General features: G+C 35.4%; 4 non-coding genes across 4 annotated transcripts; 2 read left to right on the forward strand and 2 right to left on the reverse strand.

The window, feature by feature from the left end:
- Positions 1–797: 797 nt before the first annotated feature.
- Trnag-gcc (transfer RNA glycine (anticodon GCC)) lies at positions 798–868 on the reverse strand. The gene has a single exon. It is a non-coding gene; the product is annotated as a tRNA-Gly (tRNA).
- A 1,432-nt stretch (positions 869–2,300) lies between these two features.
- Positions 2,301–2,372, forward strand: Trnap-ugg (transfer RNA proline (anticodon UGG)). Its single transcript has one exon. It is a non-coding gene; the product is annotated as a tRNA-Pro (tRNA).
- A 6,612-nt stretch (positions 2,373–8,984) lies between these two features.
- Positions 8,985–9,055, reverse strand: Trnag-gcc (transfer RNA glycine (anticodon GCC)). The gene has a single exon. It is a non-coding gene; the product is annotated as a tRNA-Gly (tRNA).
- A 1,432-nt stretch (positions 9,056–10,487) lies between these two features.
- On the forward strand, positions 10,488–10,559 carry Trnap-ugg (transfer RNA proline (anticodon UGG)). Its single transcript has one exon. It is a non-coding gene; the product is annotated as a tRNA-Pro (tRNA).
- Positions 10,560–12,380: the final 1,821 nt, after the last annotated feature.

Genomic DNA, 12,380 nt, shown 5'->3' on the forward strand with positions numbered 1-12,380 from the left:
TTTACATCTCCAATGATGACTTTCCTACATATGACATTGTGCAGGCATAAACTTTGAACTCTTGTGTGATTTCGAACGAGAGAGAGGGAGAGAGAGAGAGAGAGAGAGAGAGAGAGAGAGAGAGTGCGAGGGAGAGAGAGGGAGAGAGAGAGAGAGAGGGAGCGAGAGAGAGAGGGAGAGAGAGAGGTCAATGATCGTTTGATACAGTAATCTGTAAATAACACAAAAACATTGTGAATGGGAACTTAGTATCATTCCTTTCAGTCTGGATTTGAAATCAGTTCAATGAAATTCGAGTCAAAGTTGGCTGGAGAAGGTCAAACGTGAAACGAGGTTTACAGACAGACATAAATGTTGAAATAAATTGAAGACATCTCTAAAAGAGTATTCTAGTGTCATAAAGTAAATGATAATAACACGTTCAGTACACTGAAATGTTCTTGTGTTAAAATAATTAAGGGCGATAGGCATCGTCATCCGGATTTAAAGATTAACCTCTAACTGAAAAATGAAGGTTATTACGCTCTTCCTACAGTTCCAATTAGAAACTCCTTATAGACAAGATAAGGATCTGTCCCATTGTAATGGAAAGCTGTTTTGCACCAACATCCATCTTTTTTTCCGGGAAGCGAGGGACACTCAGTGTGAGACATCCAAGCTTCTGATTCAAGGACTGTTCCGATTTCAGTTGTGGAGTTGGCATAAAACACAAAAGTGAGCGAAAATTAGACTAGGGCAAAAAGAGTTATTACAAATATTGGATTATGCAAACATTCTAAAATTATATAAAAAAAATTTGCATCGGCCGGGAATCGAACCCGGGCCGCCCGCGTGGCAGGCGAGCATTCTACCACTGAACCACCGATGCACATTATTCCCTTGCTTCGTAAGGGCCTATCTCCCCACCGTGTCTTTACCTTAACTGCCTAATGTCATTTACATGTCTGTGTCATCTAATTCAGTAGGCGTTGATTTATTGATTGACTGCCTATGGGGTTACAATGCATGCTGTTAGAATTAACCGACACAACACATCTCTTTATTTGATTCTGAAACGGCGTAGATTACTTGGATTGAAGCACTTTCTAAATTGGAGACAGCCACATGATTTCTCACTTGCTAGTCTCTTCAAAGGTCTTGTCTGCTTGAATTTCATCTCACATCTATCCACAAGATGCATTTTAGTAGAAAACGGTATTCGTTTTCAAGGAGGTTGTAAATAGAACAAAGTCTATCCGGAATTGGTTTTTAAGCAAAATATTGATGGACGAATTCATAATATTTGTACAGATTTCCTATCATATCTTTAACGAAAGATGAATGTGCTGCTTAGAGAGAACCTAAAACGAACCTTGCCTAATCCACCTACTGGAATTATCTTTTTTGTTGTTGTGAAAATCAACTGTCAAATTAATGGTATGACCGTCGACTAGAATGGCAAATTTGGCTTCCATCGACATACATCAGCATGCATTCATCTTTATGCATAATCCAAGTGTCAAACGGGGACGCCGGCGAATGGAGAATGCTGTTTGATCAACGAATTGTCCAAGGGTCTATCGGCAGCAATTAATATTATGTAGATCTGAAACTCTTGATTATTATCAACAGTAAAATTCAGATGAGTTGGATTTCATTTAGAAGCATGCAAATAAAATATCATTTTAATTCTAAATATGTCTTCGTCATCGGAAATCGACTTTATCTTAAAGCATGTTAGTCTAAACAAAGTCAACTAATTACTTTTCATTTATTACCCACAACAACAATCAGCTTGATTGCATAGTTTCGGTCTTGAATTTAGAGAACCAGTCTGTGTATACAACAATGAATAATGTCATCCATAAATTACATATATTACAAAACACAATCTTCAGAGAAAACTAAGAGAGAAAAAGAAAACACTTTATAGGAACATTAAGTTCCTTCCTATCATCTGGTCTTAAATGATGCAAAGATTATTAAAATTCATTAAATTTAGTTTGATCATGGGTCATTTGCGACAGTTTTTTCTCCTTGGAAGAAGGACTTATATGTGTATGTCTCATAGATTTGGGAGATTAGCTTTGAAGCAAACTGAATAGTAAATGATATCAAAAGACTGATATTTCGAAACAATACTATTTGTGCATGAAATGTACACAAGGAAATGAAATATGTACGTTTCATCTATGATATAATCTTTTCATGTGCAAGGATCTGAGTAACAGCAGCGCACTGATATCAAGCTGTAGATAAGGTACGGCTCGTATGCAGGACAAATATAAAGGCGGATAATGGCACGATTATTTCCCATGTGAGGCTCGTTGGTCTAGGGGTATGATTCTCGCTTTGGGTGCGAGAGGTCCCGGGTTCAAATCCCGGACGAGCCCACCATTTTGGAAATGAAAGTTAATACTCATTTTGTAGTATCCTGGTAAATGGTTGAAGCAATCTCTCGGGACAGCCATGAGTGAAATATTTCATTTTCAATTATTCGTGTAAATGCAATACTTTTGACGGATTGATTTCGGAAACGCTGGTGAATTGTCATTTCTCCAAAACTTGAAATAGGTTTTCATATAGTTAGTCAAGTACAATTAATTGGAAGTTAACTTCCCAGAACCCCATTTACGACTTCAGCTTCAGAGGATGTACTGAAATTCTTGAACAAATATAACTACTGTATGGACCAGTGGATTAGCATAGTTTTTCATTGCACTCTTATCTTCCTCTGAACAAAGTTAACCTCCACACCCATACAGAAAAAGTTTGTTTTAGACATCCTTATCAAAATGTATGCTAATAATTATTTAACTTCTGCCAGTTTTGATTGCATAGTTTCATTCTTGAATTTAGGGAACCAGTTTATGTATACAAGAAAGACTAATCTTAACCACAATTACATATGTCAGAAAACACCATCGTCAAAGAAAACTAAGAGAAAAAAAAACACTTTATAGTGACACTAAGTTCCTTCTTTTCTTATGCAATAATGATTAAAATTCATTAAAATCAGTTTTTCCTTTGGTCATTTGCGACAGTTTTTTTTTGGCCTTGGAATAAGGACTTATATTTGGGTCATTATCTTCATTATTTGGACATAATATCGACAAGTAACTGGAGAAGAAAGCCTGGCGATGAATGTAAAAACAAAAGTAATTTGAAGTTATTCTGTCTTCTTGTTCTGAAGCAAATTGAATAGTTTAATGATGACGAAAGACTAAGATTTTGAAACTTTACTAGTTGTGTATGAAATGTACTCATTCTCAAAAGGAGCATGCCCATCAAGATATATAGACAGATAAAGATATCGGTCAATCGATAGATTGATATATAGATATATATTTCATCATTCCAACGAAGGAAGATACCCATCAAGAGAATCAAAATACTTGAACAGGCAATACAATAGACATATAGGCAGACAAACAGGCAGACAGGTTTACAGTGGATTGAGATTGAAACAGACATACAGTTATACATAGAGACAGACAGATAGATGCGAATGAATCTATGTACCATAAAGGTCCCGAAGAATGTTCATTAAAAGTAAATAAATTAAATGCCTTTTGGTTTCCTCTGCATTCTCTTTATACAGTTTAAACAATACATAACATAAAACAGTTTTCGCATCATATGAATTATATTTTCAACTTTACAATTTTCACTTGTTTTAACGTTAATTGCTAGGTCTGAATTAATTAGAAACATTCACCACTTACTACCATTCGATTTACACTTTTAAAAACCAGGCTTGTCGATACTCGGAAGACTGGATCTCGCCCAAAATGCTCCTTATATTTTCATTTCCTTTGTAAGCTCTATTCAAAGTGTAACTTTGAAACGCATCAGGAAATTGTTGTTGCAAATCACACAAATATTCACACAAATATTCTCTTGCAAACTTTGATTCATATGCTGAACATCGATTGAAACTAACAAATAACGTAATTGTTATCTTTTGTTGTGTAAGGTTGTAAGGAATGCAAAGAAGAAAAAATAAGAACGTCGATTAAAACCAGCAAAGAACATGTGTGCGTGTGCGTGTGTGTGTGTGTGTGTGTGATATGGATTTTTAACGTAGCTTTAATAATTTATCAGTCATATCGCTACGATGTCCGCAGTGCGACAGATTATAGTTACGTCTAGCACTGGGGCATCATGCCGCAGACATGTAGCATGATGTCCCACCCAGTCATATTATCCTGACACCAGGCGGACCAGTCCTAACACTAACCTCTTAATGCTGAGCGTGAAGCGAGGCAGCTGTTAGTAGCATTTTGTAAGTCTTTGGTATGACTCGACCGGGGATCAGCAAAGAACGTAATTGGTAGGTTGTGATTTTTCTTGTTGAGAATCTTTATTCTTCTTAAAACATCAAGTCTCAGTTTACCCACTTTCTTGATTTTCTAACCTATTTCACGAAAAGCAACAAGCAAACATCATTAAATGTTGTTGATTGTTACAAATCGTGTGGGAGATATGTATTGGGAATTTGACAATGCTCCTGAACGTACGACTTATTGGAAAAGTATTTTACGTAACAATTGATGAACCTCCTTTAAAACTATTCTAGTGTCCAGATTATGTTTTAAAGTAAGTATATGATACTAGTTTAAGATGATGCGCCAAAGCATATTCACCCCTGAATTTTCAATCAAGTGTTCGGTTCGTTAGAAAGCGAAACCATACAAAAGGCATATGGTCAATTAAGTGTTTTATCGTTGCAGTTCAAAGATGAACAAGTAAGTCAAATTAGGAAAACTTTGATGTTCAAAAAAATTCACATTTACTCTGCGAATGTATGTCTGTCCATATAATCAGTAAGAATTAAGAATAAAATGTCTTCAGTTAGTTCGCTCTAAAATTGTAAGACATGTTCATGAAACTTGGTCTGTCCTTATTTCAAAATCAACAAATTTCATTTTACTCCCGTTCTCTTATTGTGTGTGTCTGAAGGTGATAAATACCGACTACCACTTGATCAATATCATAAGTAGGTAACATCTTCGGCTAGAGAGTTTATTCTGTTTCTCGGATTTTCAAATGCAACTGTTTCTGCTATAACTATGCATCACCACGGCTCCTGTTCATTCACTGGCTTCGTATGTAACTGCACGTGTTACATTTCCAATAAGTACCATGTGCTTGAAGAGGGTTTCCGTTCTTTTAAATGTTTTGAACGCAACTGATCGTGCAAAAATTGTGATAATCACCATGTCCTGGAAGAGGTCTTCTGCTCTTGCTGAGGAGTATAATGCAGTGTATGGCTTCAGACACCATGTGCGGCCAGTGATTTCTCTCCCTTTAAAGGTTTCAATTGAAATAAATAGTCGCATAATTGCGATTCGAATTCAATTGAATATATTATAATTTTCTTCCTAAGTTATGCTTTCGGTGAAAATAATATCGGTGTTTTCTCGTTGTGTATGTGACATATGTTGGGAAGTTATATTTGTAGTTGTAGATGGCTAGATGATCAACCTGTCTTGCATTTCTTTACCTTTCAGAGATCAATCTTCAGGACTTCAATCAGCCTCAGCTTTCAAAAGTTGACAACCCTATTAAGAATAAATATGCTTGATAAAGTTATATTTACAGTTATACGGTGCAACATTTTGGAATTGTTATCTTCACAGAGCTGTAACAACAATAAGTCATCTTGCAGATGCGGAACGTCGATTGAAACCAAAAAAGAACATAATTGTTAGTTTTAATTTGTAAGCTTGTAAAGAATGTAAGAAAGAAAAAAAGATCGACTTTAACCAACAAAGAACGTACTTGTTACATTTGTTTTGCAAGCTTTTAAGGAATGTAAAAGAAAAAAAGAACGTGGACTGAAACCAACATAGATCGTAATTGTTATTTTTTGTTTTGTAAAGTTGTATGGAATATAAAGGAGAAAAACTAAGAACGTCAAATGTAACTAACAAAAAACGAAATTGTTAGTTTTGTTTTGTTGAGAATATTTATTCTTCTTAAAACTTCAGGTCTCTGTTTAACCACTTGCTTGATTTTTCAACTTATTTCTCGAAATACATCGAACAAGCGTCATTAAATCTTGTTGATGTTGCAAAATCGTGTGGGAAATATGTGTTTGGAATTAACAATGCTCCTGAACCCATGCCTTACAGGAAAGGTATTTAACGTAACAATTGATGAATCTCCTTTAAATATATCCTAATGTCCCGATTATTCCCGTTTGCAAGTTTATTCTGTTGTATAATGTCAAATTTAGGAAATCTACTCCTTATTCCCTTTCTTTTTCGTTTTAATTTTAATTGATGAATGTTGGTTGTTATATCCAGTCAGGAAACTATTTTTCCTCCACATGGGTCCAAACGAGGAAACTATCCTCAATACACCTAACGTAAAAAATGGTAATTTATGGCCGTTGCACACCTTTATTTCTCCAAGTATACAGTTTTAAGAGGCTGTAAGTTTGGTCAGTTTTTTCCAGGAAATCATTTGTATCTTTAAAATATGGATAGTGTTTCTGCGCCAAAGTGTTTCGATCAAAATAAATCCGCTCGGCAACACGCTCAGTCTGTCTTGAACAATCTGAAACAATGTGCCACTTGTCCGAACTTCGCTTGGCATAGTCCAGTTCTAGACCGGTTTGTGACTTTTCAGATAAATATAACAATACCTTGGTATTGAATTCGGAATACAGCAGTCGAATTCCCTTGTGTTCAGAAATCTACCTAAACATACTTTTCCAAGACTTCGTCTGATTTCCATTTACTATTGAAAAATATCGTCTGACTTCCATGTTTTCTGCAAGTTTCCGTCTGACTTTTATTTACCTTTTCAAGATTCAATCCGAGTCCCATTTCTGTCTCACTTCAAACTGGGTTTGTAATAGGCTGATAATATTGCAAAATCATTTCATTGTAGCTCTAATTCCAAAATGTACTGATGAAAGACATTGGTGGCATTACTTTTACTAGACTTCTTGATTGCCAGAGAATTGTTTTAGCATTAATTTTGCAACTCCCTATTTTATGATTTACTGAGGTTTGAGTTCTGGATAGAAACATCAGGTGTGCTTTTGTTTCGATAGGCAGAAATGCATTTCTGCACATTCTCAGGCATACAGTTCTATGAATGCTATGGCATGCAGTTTAATACATCCTCAATGACAAAATAATTGCTTTTGATTTTTGGATTCACGGGGCATCCATCAAACGAGGGACATTCTGTATGAGAAACCCCATCTCCTGATGGAAGACTTTAAGTTGTGGCGTTGGCATACAAAACATAAGTGAGCGACAATTAGGTTACAGCGAAAAACGATAGTACAATTTAGGACCATGCACACATTCTGAATGTAAAAGTATCCTTTCATCGACTTGGAATCAAATGAAGGCCGCCAGCGTCTATATATATATATATATATATATATATATATATATATATATATATATATATATATATATGGCTCTTAGATCTTTCTACAAGACACATGCAAGTAGAGAAATGGTGTTCATTTCTAAGGAGGTTGTGAATCAAATAAAATCCGTCCTGAATTAGTTTGTAAGCAAGACATTAATGGACGCAATTCGCACTATTGGTACAGTTTTCCTATCCTAAAGTTTGGTGTATTGCTTAGATAAAACCTGCAATCAACTTTGCCTAATGCATCTACTGCAAATATATTTGTTTCGTTTACTATAATATTCAACGCTGGCAGCAAGATCATGTATAATACTAAAGGTTTAGTAAAGAACATGCCAAATATCTGGTACACCAGGATTTCCTGAGGAAAAACTAATGATCTGATCTCAAATCCAAATAAAGATGTTTTCATACAAAATTAATAATCTTACTTTATAATCTACAACCATATACACAATAGGCCTTCAATATGTTATTGATTAAAAAGACATTATTCAGATAGGCCCAATCTCCTACCCGCAATTAAGGAGAAACTTCAATCACACAGTAGAAATACAGTATAGATAACAGTTTGCCTTTTAAAAAAAAAATTATTGTATGTTGTTTACACATATATGTATGTTTGCGTGCGTGCATGTTTGCGCATGAGGATATAGTTTATCTTTCAAACGGTGTAATTGTAGATATAACAGTATGTCGTACATTTATTCTTAATGACGTTGTAGAGTTTTGAAATTGCAGGCTGATTATAGTTCTATTTGTTGTCCTCTGAAATGTAATGAAACCCATGACAGGTTGATCATCTAAACATTTACATCTCCAATGATGACTTTCCTACATATGACATTGTGCAGGCATAAACTTTGAACTCTTGTGTGATTTCGAACGAGAGAGAGGGAGAGAGAGAGAGAGAGAGAGAGAGAGAGAGAGTGCGAGGGAGAGAGAGGGAGAGAGAGAGAGAGAGGGAGCGAGAGAGAGAGGGAGAGAGAGAGGTCAATGATCGTTTGATACAGTAATCTGTAAATAACACAAAAACATTGTGAATGGGAACTTAGTATCATTCCTTTCAGTCTGGATTTGAAATCAGTTCAATGAAATTCGAGTCAAAGTTGGCTGGAGAAGGTCAAACGTGAAACGAGGTTTACAGACAGACATAAATGTTGAAATAAATTGAAGACATCTCTAAAAGAGTATTCTAGTGTCATAAAGTAAATGATAATAACACGTTCAGTACACTGAAATGTTCTTGTGTTAAAATAATTAAGGGCGATAGGCATCGTCATCCGGATTTAAAGATTAACCTCTAACTGAAAAATGAAGGTTATTACGCTCTTCCTACAGTTCCAATTAGAAACTCCTTATAGACAAGATAAGGATCTGTCCCATTGTAATGGAAAGCTGTTTTGCACCAACATCCATGTTTTTTTCCGGGAAGCGAGGGACACTCAGTGTGAGACATCCAAGCTTCTGATTCAAGGACTGTTCCGATTTCAGTTGTGGAGTTGGCATAAAACACAAAAGTGAGGGAAAATTAGACTAGGGCAAAAAGAGTTATTACAAATATTGGATTATGCAAACATTCTAAAATTATATATAAAAAAATTTGCATCGGCCGGGAATCGAACCCGGGCCGCCCGCGTGGCAGGCGAGCATTCTACCACTGAACCACCGATGCACATTATTCCCTTGCTTCGTAAGGGCCTATCTCCCCACCGTGTCTTTACCTTAACTGCCTAATGTCATTTACATGTCTGTGTCATCTAATTCAGTAGGCGTTGATTTATTGATTGACTGCCTATGGGGTTACAATGCATGCTGTTAGAATAAACCGACACAACACATCTCTTTATTTGATTCTGAAACGGCGTAGATTACTTGGATTGAAGCACTTTCTAAATTGGAGACAGCCACATGATTTCTCACTTGCTAGTCTCTTCAAAGGTCTTGTCTGCTTGAATTTCATCTCACATCTATCCACAAGATGCATTTTAGTAGAAAACGGTATTCGTTTTCAAGGAGGTTGTAAATAGAACAAAGTCTATCCGGAATTGGTTTTTAAGCAAAATATTGATGGACGAATTCATAATATTTGTACAGATTTCCTATCATATCTTTAACGAAAGATGAATGTGCTGCTTAGAGAGAACCTAAAACGAACCTTGCCTAATCCACCTACTGGAATTATCTTTTTTGTTGTTGTGAAAATCAACTGTCAAATTAATGGTATGACCGTCGACTAGAATGGCAAATTTGGCTTCCATCGACACACATCAGCATGCATTCATCTTTATGCATAATCCAAGTGTCAAACGGGGACGCCGGCGAATGGAGAATGCTGTTTGATCAACGAATTGTCCAAGGGTCTATCGGCAGCAATTAATATTATGTAGATCTGAAACTCTTGATTATTATCAACAGTAAAATTCAGATGAGTTGGATTTCATTTAGAAGCATGCAAATAAAATATCATTTTAATTCTAAATATGTCTTCGTCATCGGAAATCGACTTTATCTTAAAGCATGTTAGTCTAAACAAAGTCAACTAATTACTTTTCATTTATTACCCACAACAACAATCAGCTTGATTGCATAGTTTCGGTCTTGAATTTAGAGAACCAGTCTGTGTATACAACAATGAATAATGTCATCCATAAATTACATATATTACAAAACACAATCTTCAGAGAAAACTAAGAGAGAAAAAGAAAACACTTTATAGGAACATTAAGTTCCTTCCTATCATCTGGTCTTAAATGATGCAAAGATTATTAAAATTCATTAAATTTAGTTTGATCATGGGTCATTTGCGACAGTTTTTTCTCCTTGGAAGAAGGACTTATATGTGTATGTCTCATAGATTTGGGAGATTAGCTTTGAAGCAAACTGAATAGTAAATGATATCAAAAGACTGATATTTCGAAACAATACTATTTGTGCATGAAATGTACACAAGGAAATGAAATATGTACGTTTCATCTATGATATAATCTTTTCATGTGCAAGGATCTGAGTAACAGCAGCGCACTGATATCAAGCTGTAGATAAGGTACGGCTCGTATGCAGGACAAATATAAAGGCGGATAATGGCACGATTATTTCCCATGTGAGGCTCGTTGGTCTAGGGGTATGATTCTCGCTTTGGGTGCGAGAGGTCCCGGGTTCAAATCCCGGACGAGCCCACCATTTTGGAAATGAAAGTTAATACTCATTTTGTAGTATCCTGGTAAATGGTTGAAGCAATCTCTCGGGACAGCCATGAGTGAAATATTTCATTTTCAATTATTCGTGTAAATGCAATACTTTTGACGGATTGATTTCGGAAACGCTGGTGAATTGTCATTTCTCCAAAACTTGAAATAGGTTTTCATATAGTTAGTCAAGTACAATTAATTGGAAGTTAACTTCCCAGAACCCCATTTACGACTTCAGCTTCAGAGGATGTACGGAAATTCTTGAACAAATATAACTACTGTATGGACCAGTGGATTAGCATAGTTTTTCATTGCACTCTTATCTTCCTCTGAACAAAGTTAACCTCCACACCCATACAGAAAAAGTTTGTTTTAGACATCCTTATCAAAATGTATGCTAATAATTATTTAACTTCTGCCAGTTTTGATTGCATAGTTTCATTCTTGAATTTAGGGAACCAGTTTATGTATACAAGAAAGACTAATCTTAACCACAATTACATATGTCAGAAAACACCATCGTCAAAGAAAACTAAGAGAAAAAAAAACACTTTATAGTGACACTAAGTTCCTTCTTTTCTTATGCAATAATGATTAAAATTCATTAAAATCAGTTTTTCCTTTGGTCATTTGCGACAGTTTTTTTTTGTCCTTGGAATAAGGACTTATATTTGGGTCATTATCTTCATTATTTGGACATAATATCGACAAGTAACTGGAGAAGAAAGCCTGGCGATGAATGTAAAAACAAAAGTAATTTGAAGTTATTCTGTCTTCTTGTTCTGAAGCAAATTGAATAGTTTAATGATGACGAAAGAGTAAGATTTTGAAACTTTACTAGTTGTGTATGAAATGTACTCATTCTCAAAAAGGAGCATGCCCATCAAGATATATAGACAGATAAAGCTATCGGTCAATCGATAGATTGATATATAGATATATATTTCATCATTCCAACGAAGGAAGATACCCATCAAGAGAATCAAAATACTTGAACAGGCAATACAATAGACATATAGGCAGACAAACAGGCAGACAGGTTTACAGTGGATTGAGATTGAAACAGACATACAGTTATACATAGAGACAGACAGATAGATGCGAATGAATCTATGTACCATAAAGGTCCCGAAGAATGTTCATTAAAAGTAAATAAATTAAATGCCTTTTGGTTTCCTCTGCATTCTCTTTATACAGTTTAAACAATACATAACATAAAACAGTTTTCGCATCATATGAATTATATTTTCAACTTTACAATTTTCACTTGTTTTAACGTTAATTGCTAGGTCTGAATTAATTAGAAACATTCACCACTTACTACCATTCGATTTACACTTTTAAAAACCAGGCTTCTCGATACTCGGAAGACTGGATCTCGCCCAAAATGCTCCTTATATTTTCATTTCCTTTGTAAGCTCTATTCAAAGTGTAACTTTGAAACGCATCAGGAAATTGTTGTTGCAAATCACACAAATATTCACACAAATATTCTCTTGCAAACTTTGATTCATATGCTGAACATCGATTGAAACTAACAAATAACGTAATTGTTATCTTTTGTTGTGTAAGGTTGTAAGGAATGCAAAGAAGAAAAAATAAGAACGTCGATTAAAACCAGCAAAGAACATGTGTGCGTGTGCGTGTGTGTGTGTGTGTGTGTGATATGGATTTTTAACGTAGCTTTAATAATTTATCAGTCATATCGCTACGATGTCCGCAGTGCGACAGATTATAGTTACGTCTAGCACTGGGGCATCATGCCGCAGACATGTAGCATGATGTCCCACCCAGTCATATTATCCTGAC

This window comes from Sinohyriopsis cumingii, unplaced genomic scaffold, assembly GCF_028554795.1.
Source record: "Sinohyriopsis cumingii isolate HCF-2022 unplaced genomic scaffold, ASM2855479v2 utg002482l, whole genome shotgun sequence".
Classification (NCBI taxonomy): Eukaryota; Metazoa; Mollusca; class Bivalvia; order Unionida; family Unionidae; genus Sinohyriopsis; species Sinohyriopsis cumingii.